General features: G+C 43.0%; 1 long non-coding RNA gene across 1 annotated transcript in view; it reads right to left on the bottom strand.

Annotated features, from left to right (window-relative positions):
• Window positions 1-395: 395 nt before the first annotated feature.
• The window catches only part of LOC105513283, a 308,187-nt gene continuing 296,080 nt past the window's right edge, over window positions 396-12,502 (bottom strand). The window contains exon 4 of the long non-coding RNA XR_001001981.1: window positions 396-1,203. This is a non-coding gene — a long non-coding RNA (uncharacterized LOC105513283). The remainder of the gene's footprint in view (window positions 1,204-12,502) is intronic.

The raw sequence follows: 12,502 nt of genomic DNA on the forward strand, positions 1-12,502 counted from the left end.
GCAGCTGAATGGTGCTGAATTAAATTAGTGCACTCAAGGAGGATGGGCTGGAGGTCCCCACACTAAATGTATGCAGACCCCTGTGCTGATCTAATTAGCGAGGCATCTGCCAGTCACAGCCCATGCAAGAGAGTTGCACAGACAGAACTACTGCTGGGTCGAGTCAATATCAGGGTTTCTCCCTCATGGTAAAAATCTATGAACCATCGGGGACAGGAGAGCAGGCAGTAGGAGAGTGAAGTCTGGGACAAAACCAGACTAAGGAGCAAAATCAGGAAGGTAAATGCAGGAAGATCCAAAGGACAGATATAGAACCAGGTAAAGGATGGAGGAAGTCAGAGTAACAAAAGCCAAGTGCTCATGAAGTCTGGAGATCCATTTGTCTGCAGTCTGCTGCATTGCCTAGACTTTATTATTTATTTATTTATTTATTTTTGAGACAGAGTCTCACTCTGTCACCCAGGCTGGAGTGCAATGGTGCAATCTCAGCTCATCGCCACCTCAGCCTTCTGGGTTCAAACGATTCTCCTACCTCAGCCTCCAGAGTAGCTGGGATTACAGGTGTGCAGCACCACACCTGGCTAATTTTTGTTTTGTTTTGTTTTGTTTTTTGTTTTTTGTTTTAGTAGAGATGGGGTGAAACCATGTTGGTCAGGCTGTTCTCAAACTCCTAACCTCAGGTAATCCAACCACCTCGGCCTCCCAAAGTGCTGGGATTACAGGCGTGAGCCACCGCATCCGGTCATGCATTGCCTAGACTTTATGGGCCCTTCTTGCACGGTCACTTCTGCTCTGGAAGCTTCTTAAAGGGTTCTTATGATTTTGGACGCTGACATAGAGATTGTCTTTATCTTCATCGCAGATCGCTGATTCTCCAAGTTGGGTCCTCTAGCAGTCTCCCTCAGTCCTCACTGCTTCCAACCTGATGTCAGCTGTGCTGGGGAACGAATGAAGGGTGCCAGGAAAACACACACACACACACACACACACACACAGGCAAACAACAACACAGGCATCCCAGCTTGTGAATCAGTTGTCCTACTTTCACCTGCACTTTGAATTCAGCATGTCAGATGCTGGCTGGGCCCCAGCGTCCTCTCATACACCACGGTGCGTGTCCTTTGAGAAATTTGTTTTCCCCTCACCACACCAAAGAATATTTCACGTGTTTATCAAGTCACAGCTGTGTGCCAGGTGGCGTTTCTGGAGGGTAAAAGCAAAACAAAATTCATTCTCCACCCTAAAGCTAGAGTGGTGTTTTTCCGGTTTTTTAATACAAATCTGATTATGTAACTCCCTTTCAGCAGCATGCCATTGTCCTCAGAGAAACGTTCAAAATGCTTCGTTAGTCTCCGCTCACCAGCTAGGCTCAGCCAGCTAACTGTAGGTACCCAGCTCAGGCCCTCAAACCAGCCCTGCCCTCTCCCAACCCTGCCCAGGGCCTTGACACCCACAATTCCCTCTGCCTGATGAGGCAGCTACTCCCATGCCAAAAAACAAAAATTAACAAAAAAAGCCTTCAGGTCTCAGCTTAAATGTCAGTTTCTCCAAGAAACCTTTACTGGCCCTTAAAAAGACCAAATCTCTTAATTTGTCCAATCAGGCTCTCGCCCCAGCCCCAAACCCCTCACTCCTGCGATCACTTATTCAATGCTAGACTCTAATCTCCACGAGGATAGTGACGGGGCAGATGAAGGTTTTGTGGTGCCTGCAGCTTCTACAGTGTAGGGAGGAGACTGGTTCTTCGAGAACAATACAAAAATACCTTACTTTGTATATTTTACCAAAAAATATATGATCATGTGAAAGTATCTTAAAGCATCTCCCAGAACCTTGGAAGGGCCTGTGCTAGCGAGGGGACCTGAAGCTCAGGTTTCTTCTGTTTCATGAGGAATGCACCCCTGGGTGGGTGAAAACTGTATTTGAATTATTCCCTGCTGTGCCCCAAGCACCTGCCACATAATTTATTTAAGTGACTATTATTGAGTAATTTTCTAATCACTGAATAAAGCAAAGTAGAAATTGTAAAATCTACATTTGTTGAATATTAAAGCACAGTAAAAATTGTAACATCCACATTTATTGACTATTAAACCAGTGTAGATTTACCAATAGAACCACAGTCGTATGTCACTTAACTATGGGAACACATTCTGAGAAATATGTCCTTAGGTGATTTCATTGTTGTGCAAACATCATAGAGCGTACTAACACAAATATAGATGGTACAGCCAACATCTAGACTATATGGCATAGCCTATTGCTCCTAGGTTACAAACCTGTACAGCATGTTACTATATGGAACACTGCAGACAACTGTAACACAACAATCGGTATTTGTGTATCCCGACATATCTACGTATAGAAAAGGTACAGTAAAAATACTGTATACAGGAAAAGGTACAGTAAAAATACTGTATACAGGATATAAAAATGGTAAACCTGTATAGGGCACTTACCATGAATGGAGCTTGCAAGACTTGAAGTTGAATCAGCAAATGAGTGGTGAGTGAATATGATGGCCTAGTATATCACCGTACACTACTGTAGACTTTACAGACACTGCACATTTAGACTACGCTATATTTACTTTTTAAAATTTCTCTATTCAATAGTAAATTAGCTTGAGCTTACTGTAACTTTTTACTTTATAAACATCTTTTTTTTTTAACTTTGTCACAGCTTAAAACACAAAGACCTTGTACAGCTCTACAAAAATATTTTCTTTCTATGTATTTTTATTCTATAAGCTCTTTTCGATTTTTTAAAATTTTTTGAACTTTTTGTTGAAAACTAAGACATAAACACACATGTTAGCTTAGGTCCACACAGGGTCAGGATTATTAACACATTGCTAGGTAATAAGAGTCTTTCAATTCCATTATAATCTATGGGACCACCGTGGTATATGCATCATTGACCAAAACATTATTATGTGGCATTACTGTATGTTATCCCACTAAGAATAGAAGAAGCATAAGGGCTCCCTGAGGGTTAGGCAGACCTGGTATGAAAAGAAGAGACTTGATCCTTTATCCCCAGTGAGAGAAGGTTCCTGAACAGGATTGTAAGTGTGCTATGCCTGCCCTGCTTTCAAGCTGATTCTCATCTTTTGTCCTGACTCCAGGTGAAAAAAGTTTGATATTCTGTAATGATGAGTTATTCATTAGGGATTCATGATGAACCTACGTTACTTGTAAAGTTGAGAATATATTTTTCTACGTTCATGTCTCTGGGAGAGGGCCCTGACATTCATCAAATTCTCAAATAATACGAGACCCCAAAACATTAAAAATTACTGCAGATTAGTCCGGGGAGATAACCCAGAGTAATGGAGATGCCCTAACAACTTATAGCAGGCTCATAGGTCAGCTCTACTTCTTAATTAATAAGGATCTTCACAATTTACTTATCCTCTTGTGAGTCTACTCAAATGTGTCATGGGGCAACTACTGCTCATTTCCATGATATCTCAGTCCCTTTTGTGCTGCTATAACAAAATCTACAGGCTGGGTAATTTATAATGAACAGAAATGTGTTTCTCATACTTCTAGGGGCTGGGAAGACCAAGATAGAGAGACCATCCATCATTTTAAGAGAATTTATTCCACATCGAACTCCTGACCTCAGGTGATCCACCTGCCTTGGCCTCCCAAGGCGCTGGGATTACAGGTGTGAGCCACCGCACCCAGCCTGAAATTTTCATTCTTAATGGAACATCATCATTCTGGGCACACATAGGTCTGATAGTTTCATGTTACAAACCAAGATAGAAGGTCTCCCTACTGTGTCATCCTGTGGCATAAGGGCAAACAAAGTGACAGAGAGAGCAAGATGAGGCTAAATTTGGCCTTTTATAATGAATTCACTGCTGTGATAACAGCATTAATCCATTTATGAGGGATCCGCCCCCACAATGCAAACACCTCCCATGAGGTCCCACCTTCCAACATCATGGCCCTGGAGATCAAGTTTCCAACATGAAAACTTTGGGGAACACATTCAAACCATAGGACAAGGTGTCTATAAAAGTACATATATATGTTTATAATGTGTGTGTGTGTGTGTGTACACACACATATTGTCTTGGCCAGTTTCTGTCTCAGAGTGCACACTCAATACATGTCTGTTCTCTTCTAAACAAATAATTCCTCATTGCTCTAGTATAATTTCTGTACTGTAAGATAAATGATTTAAGAATAATGCATTCGGCCGGGCGCGGTGGCTCAAGCCTGTAATCCCAGCACTTTGGGAGGCCGAGACGGGCGGATCACGAGGTCAGGGGATCGAGACCATCCTGGCGAACAGGGTGAAACCCCGTCTCTACTAAAAAATACAAAAAACTAGCTGGGCCAGGTGGCGGCGCCTGTGGTCCCAGCTCCTCGGGAGGCTGAGGCGGGAGAATGGCGTAAACCCGGGAGGCGGAGCTTGCAGTGAGCTGAGATCCGGCCACTGCACTCCAGCCTGGGCGACAGAGCGAGACTCCGTCTCAAAAAAAAAAAAAAAAAAAAAAGAATAATGCATTCATTTACCCACCCATGATTTTAAGAGAATTTATTCCACATCTGTTATGTGCCAGATAGTGAGCTGTGCTCTGGGAAGGGGATGGAGTAGATCACTAAAATGATTTGAAGAAATGAAAACAAATCATATAAACGGGAAAAAAATAAAAAGTAGTTCTGAAAATCTCCCACCTCAATGATTATGTATTCTCTCTTGGAGGTGAGCCTGTTGGCTGTCTACATTATTTCAAAAATATCTGAATAAAAATGGAAAAATACAGTCAGTCATGTGGCTTTTTATGCAAAGGACACCCATCATCCAAATGTCTCTGAGTATTCATGTGTTCAGTGTTATCTAGATAACCATTCTGAGAGATTTAAATTTTCTTTCCCTTTTTTTTTTTTTGAGATGGAATTTCACTCTTGTTGCCCAGGCTGGAGTGCAATGGCATGATCTCGGCTCACCATAACCTCCGCCTCCCAGGTTCAAGCAATTCTCCTGCCTCAGCCTCCTGAGCAGCTGGGATTACAGGTCTACGCCACCACACCAGCTAATTTTGGATTTTTAGTAGAGACGGGGTTTCTCCATGTTGGTCAGGCTGGTCTCGAACTCCCGGCCTCTGGTGATCTGCCTGCCTCGGCCTCCCAGGGTGCTGGGATTACAGGCGTGAGCCACCGCATCCGGCCTGAAATTTTCATTCTCAATGGAATGTCGTCATTCTGGGCACACATAGGTCTGATAGTTTCATGTTACAAACCAACAAATATCCTGTCTTTGACGCAAGCCAAGTGCAACTGGTTCTTGCAAAACAAAACAACAAAAAAAGTAATGAGAAATTATAAAAATAAATGACTATTAAAACCAACATAAAATTAGTCTATCTCTCTCTCTGTTTCCTTTTCTCACTCACTTTTTCTCTCTCTCTCTCTCTGTCACACACACACACATGCTAACCATCCTGCTGCATCTCCTGCTTCCCCTGACTCCCCACAGCCAATCCCTCCATCATCCCCAGATCAGTGAGGCTTCCCCAAGTACACAAGTGCTGACCAGTGTCCCTCCTACACATCCACACACATTAAGGTTTGCAGATAAAATACAGGATGCCCAGTTAAAGTTGAATTTCAGATAAACAACAAGTAAATTTTTAGTGTATCTAGATATTGCATGGGACACACTCATACTAAAATCATTCTTTGTTTAATCGCAATTTAAATTTCACTGAACATCTTGTATTTTTATTAGCTAAATCTGGTGGCCTCATCTCCATCCCTTCCTGGAAACATGGGCTGTGACCAAATTGTCCCCACTTTCACCCCTCTGGGCCCCAGTGCCATTTCTACCTGGCACATCCCAGTTCCCAGGATGATGCCTCTTCTGTGGTACCCACTCCAAATCCCTGCCCTACCAAGCCCTGCCTTTGGAACAGCACCCACTGGAATTCCCACCACCATGTTCTACAGGGCTGTTGCTACTCTTAGCTTTTCCTTGTCAGGCAGCCAGAGCCCTTGGTCACCGGTCTCCTCTCCACTGGTGACCTCTATATCAATGAAGCCACTCTCTACCTGGATCCTCTCCTACCTGATGGGACAGTGACAGTATCCTGTCCCTCCCTGTAGTGGCCCTGATTCACTACAGATAAATTTCTATACCTCCCTGATAACATCCCCAACAAGACAGCCCACCTATATTCATATTAGCCAAGATAAGGATTGGTTGCATTCATAAGCCAAAATGAACACCAGAAGGCCAAACAATGCAGTCAAGAACTTATTCTTACTTATTTCCTAAGAAGACATATAACTAAATGGAAAAATATCTAATAAGCTAATCAATGAATTAATAGTTGTACAAAACATAATTTATCTCAGAGCCTGCAAATCAACCACATAAGCACTCATAATATCAAAGCCTTTTTATTTCCTCCAAATTTATCAAGGTCTTATTTAATTGCTATAAACACCTAAAGACACGAGCAAATTCACACATAAAATTGCAGATTTTAGCTGATCCATATTCATGAATGTATGTTGTTGTGATCAGGCAAATAATCACCCAAGACATTGATAAATTCGGTAGAAGCAAAAGAAAAACACAGCACGCTGTTAGAATTCTCTGCAGATCCCAGAATGGAAGCTTGGATTAGACTAGCACTAAGAGACCATTCATAATAATTATAGTATTTCCATAATTCTTCCAGGAGAGAGATCGGCAAATGTTTAATCAGTAAGCTTCGTAAAAATACTATCCCCAAAACACTGGAATGCTAGATCAGTGCTAAAGAATGTTGGCTTCTTGAAAGGCTAATCCAGGCCCTGTTTCTCAGAATCCATCTCACATTTCTTACTGGCATTCTTGCTTCTCTATCTACTGCCACTCAGAAAGGACTGACAGTTTTCCAAGCATTTGTGGGAATCTCAAGTTACAGTTATTTTGTGGTCTTCAAAGTGAATGTATTTTATTTAGATGGAAATATACATCATGTGTTGGCTCACCCAGAGTGGCTGCAGTGTAGTTATTTTTTAATCCCTGGCCTGCTAACCCTTCTCGTTAGAGCCCATCCATACATAGCTCCTATTCATTAAATTCTTTGCTCTCACCCAAGCAGGCAGTACCCCTGTGAGCTAGAAACTCCATTTAGTCTGAACATGCTGGACTGGTCCCGACAAAAGCATCTGAGTAAATGCCTAAGGCAGACAGTGAAACTGAGAGGGAAAGGCAGAGACTGTGACGGGCCCTGCAAACAGCTCTGGAGAAAAGGACATCATTATGCAGCACACACAGAGGAATACTTATTCATTTCAGCTAAGCCCAAAGCAAACCTCAGAATCCTTCTCAACACAATATTTTCATCAGTCATTTCTCGCTAAACTGCAGCAGGAAGCATTTCAAAATTACTCGCCTCCCCTGTTCAGATTGAGGTCAAAAAGGAAGTTGAGCCCCAGAATAGAAAAATAACAATCCCACGAAACAAGTGTGTGTCAAGTATTCACTACGTTTCAGAAACCATTGCTTATATATGTTAACTCATTGGTTCTTCACAATAAACCTATGACATAGGAGGCGAATATGTTTGTGCAACTAATACCGTCCCATTTTGTAACTACTTGCTCAAAGTCACATGCAATGAGGTTGAAGGTCAGCATTGAAATATAGGCCTATTTCCCTCTACATCATGTACTCTTAGCCATTGTGCTGACAGCGGGACTAACATTAAATGGGGAGAAATTGACAGCTGCTTATGTTTGTGATTTCAAGGGATAAAAAAAAAAAAAAAAAAAAAATCCTCTCTGCTCACAACGTCTTCAAGCTCCCCTCCTGACACAGATTTGTTTGCTTTAACAAGAAGAGAACAACTGGTTGAATAAAGAGAGCATGAAATGCTGAGTCTCACAGCTCAGCCACTGCATAGTGCTCTGGCTTTGGGTAAATAACTTAGCCTCTCTGGGGAAGATTGTTATAAGGATATTTGCCCCACAAGATTGTGTGAGCATTAAATGAAATATGTAAAGAAACACATTCTGAAAATGAAATGAGGTGTACAAGCATTAATTACTATTATTAAAACCCAGAATTAAATAAAAGCATAAGAATTCTCCCAGAAGTATTTGCATTGAGAGAATGGTATTTACACTGAGATTGAGTGGAGTTGGGAGGAGAGTGGGAGACGGACACCTAGGGGTCAGTGGGAAGTAGTGTGAATGAGTCTGACAAGGCTGGAGATGGAGAGAGGAGGTGGGGGCTCCTACTTTCCATTTGTAACCAGAAATAGAGATGTGGCTGAAAGCATCACCCCCAGATACACAGGCTAGATTTGTGCACTATCTTTATCAGAAAATTCCCAGGTTATCACACACTTTCTAATTAGCTCTTGTAAAATACAGATGGGATAATTAGAGAGTAGTTATTATCTGAGGAGATGAAGACACAAGCAAAGGATCCTTTAGGAAGTGCTAGGAGTCCGGGAGGGAGCCTGGGCTGAGAACAAGTGTACATACTCCAGTCCTTGGGACTTGCTCAGTGTAGACCAACGGAGGGAAACTGTGAGTTTCCCACCTCCACATGACTCATTGCCCACTAACCTCAAAGGCAGCCTATGGACTCTTATCTCCCTTTTAAGATAAAGTCAGTGCAATTCTTTTTGCAGGTCAGTCAAGTCCTCTGGAGGTGAGAGGAGTGGCTGCTGTAGCCCAGTGGCATTCCATCTCTCTCTGTAGGCACTTCTCACATTCCATGGGGTGCTTCATGATCATGCAACCCCTTCGAGGGCTTTTTGTATTTGTCTGAATCACTCACAGAGGCTCATTTGGTAGATGCTTCATAAGGTGACTTTAATTGAAACAGATAGGATTGAATTGAACTGAATTGAACTGAATTGGAATCAGTTGAACTGGTTGCCTTTTCTAAACCTGAATCAGGCAAGATGAGAGGAATTCTGTTTTGCTCCAGCCATTGTCTCATACCAGCCCTCTCTTTGCGTGCCTGATCAGTGAATGGAACACTTAGTCTGTCCAGTTTCTAGGTGCCATCTTTGATGCCACCTTTTCTTTTCCATCTTTACCTCCCATCCACCCATTTCCAAATCTTGTTCATTTTTATCCCATGATCACCTTGAGAAACCATTTGCTTCTCTCCATCTTTGCCACTACTGCCCTTGGCCAAGCCATCACCATCTGTCACCTTGATTACTAGTGTAGCCTATTCAGCAATCTCCTACATCTATTCTTGCCCTAACCCCTACTGCAGTCTCCACTCTGAAACTAAAATGATTTTAATTTTTTAAATAGAAAAAGAAAACTAATCACAATACCAGTATTATCATATTGCTCCCCTGGTAAAACCCCTAAGAGTTTCCCATCACCATCACGATAAAGATAAAAGTACTTGAAGTTGCTTATGAACACAGCCTGGACCTTCTTTCCTGAACTGCTCACGCTGCTTTCATCACCAGATCATCATTCTCTGGGTTTCACTCAACCATTCTGACCTTCAGGCCGTTCCCCCAAACATTCTGTGCATCCTCATATTGCGCACGTTGTCCCCTCTGCCTGAAATGTTCTCCATCTGAACTCCCACCTTTCCCCACTTAATTGACCTCAGTAAGGATGGTTTTTGTTCATGTGATATCAGGTATTGCAGCTATCTTCTCTCCTAGAATACTCTTTTCTTTCTTCATCATGCATGTGACAATTTGTAGGATATACATGTGTGATTATTTTTACCGTCATTTTTCCCATGAAGTAATAAGCACTCTGAAAACAGGGACCATGTCTGCTTTTTCACTGTTCTGCTTGCAGAGCTCTATCATGGGTCTGACAGAGGACACAGAAAAATAGCCACTTGTTATTGAATGATAAGGGAATGGAATCCACTAGCTCTTCAAACTACAGAATGGTGGCCCAGAAAGCAGGGGCATGATGGGTAGATAAAACCCACCCAGCTCTCACTCCACCTCCCCTCCCATATGTAGCTGACTCATATAGCCTCAGAAATTTTGGGTTTACAATTTGCAGTGACATTTCAAAGGTGGGTGACAATGCTAAAGGCCATAGAGGTACTCAGAATAGCTACTGACAAGTTTTTATGATCATGTGGAGCATTTCAGAATAGTTCATGTTTTATAGGGCAATGTCAAGAACAATTCTTATCACCCAGTCATTAGAATCCAGATTCTAAGGGTATGTCAGAGGCCAGTCTTTACCCATTGCATCTCCTGGCTTCCATAGGAGGTCAGAAAGGAGGTTACCTAGTTCTGTTCAAATGCCTCCTCTGATAAAGAAGGAGCTCACGACATCTGTGCCACTGTGGAACAGCTGCACTTGTTAGAAAGTTCTGACTTATGTTGTGTTGATGTCTGCCTTACTGTAAACACACACACCAGCTATGGTCTGAATGTTTGTGAACCTCCAAAATTTATACCTTGAAATCCTAACTCTGAAGGTACTGATATGAGGATGTGAGGCTTTGGGATGGTAATTAGGTTATGAGGGCAGAGCTCTAATGAATGGGCTTAGTGCCCTTATAAAAGAGACCCCAGGGAACTGCCTTGTCCCTTCCACCATGTAAGAACACACCTAGAAGACACCATCTATCAAACAGAAAGCAGGTCCTTACCAAATGCCAGATCTGCTGGTGCCTTGATCTTGGACTTCCCAGTCCCTAGAAATATGAGAAACAAATTTCTGTTGTTGAGCGAGGGGGTGCCCAAGATGACCAAATAGGAACAGCTCCAGCCTCCAGCTCCCAGTGTAAGCAACACAGAAAATGGGTGATTTCTGCATTTTCAACTGAGGTACCGGGTTCATCTCACTGGGGTGTGTCGGATGGTTGGTGCTGGTCAGCGGGTGCAGCCCGACCAGTGAGAGCTGAAGCAGGGCGAGGCATCATCTCACCTGGGAAGCCCAAGGAAGAAAGGAATTCCTTTTCCTAGCCAAGGGAAACTGAGACACATAACACCTGGAAAATCAGGTAACTCCCACACTAATACTGCACTTTACCAAGGGTCTTAGCAAATGGCACACCAGGACATTATATCCCACACCTGGCCCGGAGGGTCCCACACCCATGGAGCCTCCCTCATTGCTAGCACAGCAATCTGAGATCTAACTGCAAGGTGGTAGTGAGGCTGGGGGAGGGGCACCCACCATTGCTGAGGCTTAAGTAGGTAAACAAAGCTGCCAGAAAGCTCGAATTGGGTGGAGCCCACCTCAGCTCAAGGAGTCCTGCCTGCCTCTGTAGACTCCACCTCTGGGGATAGGGCATAGCTAAACAAAAAGCAGCAGAAATCTCTGCAGATGTAAATGTCCCTGTCTGACAGCTTTGAAGAGAGCAGTGGATCTCCCAGCACGGAGGTTGAGATCTGAGAATGGACAGACTGCCTGCTCAAGTGGGTCCCTGACCCCTGAGTAGCCTAACTGGGACACATCCCCTACTAGGTGCTGACCGACACCTCACACCTCACACAGCTGGGTACACACCTCTGAGACAAAGCTTCCAGAGAAAGAATCAGACAGCAACACTCCCTGTTCAGCAATATTCTACCTTCTGCAGCCTCTGCTGCTGATATCCAGGCAAACAGGGTCTGGAGTGGACCTCAAGCAAACTCCAACAGACATGCAGCTGAGAGTCCTGACTGTTAGAAGGGAAACACAAACAGAAAGGACACCCACCACAAAACTCCATCAGTACGTCACCATCATCAAAGACCAAAAGCAGATAAAACCACAAAGATGGGGAAAAAGCAGTGCAGAAAAGCTGGAAATTCGAAAAATCAGAGCACATCTCCCCTTTCAAAGGAACGCAGCTCATCACCAGCAACGGAACAAAGCTAGATGGAGAATGACTTTGACGAGTTGACAGAAGAAGGCTTCAGTCGATCAAACTTTTCAGAGCTAAAGGAGGAACTACGTACCCAGCACAAAGAAACTGAAAACCTTGAAAAAAGAATGGATGAATGGGTAACTAGAATAATCAATGCAGAGAAGACCATAAGAGAACTGATAGAGATGAAAACCATGACACAAGAACTACATGACAAATGCACAAGCTTCAGTAACCAACTTGATCAACTGGAAGAAAGAGTATCAGTGATTGAAGAGCAAATGAATGAAATGAAGCGAAAAGAGAAGTGTAGAGAAAAAAGAGTAAAAAGAAGTGAACAAAGCCTCCAAGAAATATGGGATTATGTGAAAAGACCAAATCTATGTCTGATTGGTGTGCCTGAAAGTGATGGGGAAAATGGAACCAAGTTGGAAAACACTCTGCAGGATATTATCCGGGTGAAATTCCCCAACCTATTAAGGCAGGCCAACATTCAAATTCAGGAAATACAGAGAAGGCCACAAAGATACTCCTCGAGAAAAGCAACTCCAAGACACATAATTGTCAGATTCACCAAAGTTGAAATGAAGGAAAAAATGTTAAGGGCAGCCAGAGAGAAAGGTCAGGTTACCCACAAAGGGAAGCCCATCAGACTAACAGTAGATCTCTTGGCAGAAAC

The sequence above is a fragment of the Colobus angolensis genome, unplaced genomic scaffold, assembly GCF_000951035.1.
Source record: "Colobus angolensis palliatus isolate OR3802 unplaced genomic scaffold, Cang.pa_1.0 Scaffold228, whole genome shotgun sequence".
NCBI classification, from domain to species: Eukaryota; Metazoa; Chordata; class Mammalia; order Primates; family Cercopithecidae; genus Colobus; species Colobus angolensis.